This window comes from Prionailurus viverrinus, chromosome D3 (assembly GCF_022837055.1).
Source record: "Prionailurus viverrinus isolate Anna chromosome D3, UM_Priviv_1.0, whole genome shotgun sequence".
Classification (NCBI taxonomy): domain Eukaryota; kingdom Metazoa; phylum Chordata; class Mammalia; order Carnivora; family Felidae; genus Prionailurus; species Prionailurus viverrinus.
In genome coordinates, this window is record NC_062572.1 from 77,897,387 (window position 1) to 77,898,279 (window position 893).

An 893-nucleotide genomic window follows, 5' to 3' on the forward strand; every position below is an offset into this window, starting at 1 on the left:
TGCCAACTAAAACCACAATGTAGGCGCACCTGGGTGGCTCAGTTGGTAAAGCATCTGACTCTTGATTTCGTCTCGGGTCATGATTTCACAGTTTGTAGGATCGAGCCACACATCGGGCTCTGTGCTGACAGTACAGAGCTTGCTGGGATTCTGTCTCTCTCCCTCTACCCCTGCCCTACTTGTTCACGTGCCTCTGTCTGTCTCTCTCAAAACAAATAAATAAACATAATAGAATAAAATAAAATAAAATAAAATAAAATAAAATAAAATAAAATAAATAAAACTACAATGTAGAGGTGCCTGGCTGGCTCAGTTGGAAGAGCATAAGACTTTTGATCTCAGGGTTGTGGGTTCGAGCCACATGTCGGGTGTAGAGATTATTTGAAAATAGAGTCTCCAAGGAAAACAACAACAACAACAACAACAACAACAACAACAACAACAACTGCGATGTAAAATGACACTGCACGCACCAGAAAGACTGAAATTAAAAGGACTAAGAAGATAATAGCATCAGTTGTATCATATTCTTCTCGGTTTTTATAACCTGAACCTAATCGTAAAGAAACACTAGACAAACACCAACTGGGGGACGTTCTACAGAATAAGTATATTTTTCAACAATGCCAATATCATGAAAGACAATAGCTGAGGAATGGTTCCATTTTAACGAAAAGAAAGGGGAGGGGGGCCTCCCTGGGTCAGTGGGTAGAGTGAGCAACTCTTGATCTCAGGGTTGTAAGTTTGAGCCCCACGTTGGGTAAAGAAATTACTTAAAATAAAATAAAATTAGTTAAAAAACAAAAAAGAAAAGAAAACTAAGGGGACATGAAAGCCACATGCATTGAGTGACCCTGGATTAGATTCCATCCTAGAAAAATAAAAATTACTCT

The 893-nt window shown here is 38.9% G+C and overlaps 1 non-coding gene across 1 annotated transcript; it reads left to right on the forward strand.

Annotated features, from left to right (window-relative positions):
• Nucleotides 1-298: 298 nt before the first annotated feature.
• On the forward strand, nt 299-371 carry TRNAK-UUU (transfer RNA lysine (anticodon UUU)). Its single transcript has one exon. It is a non-coding gene; the product is annotated as a tRNA-Lys (tRNA).
• Nucleotides 372-893: the final 522 nt, after the last annotated feature.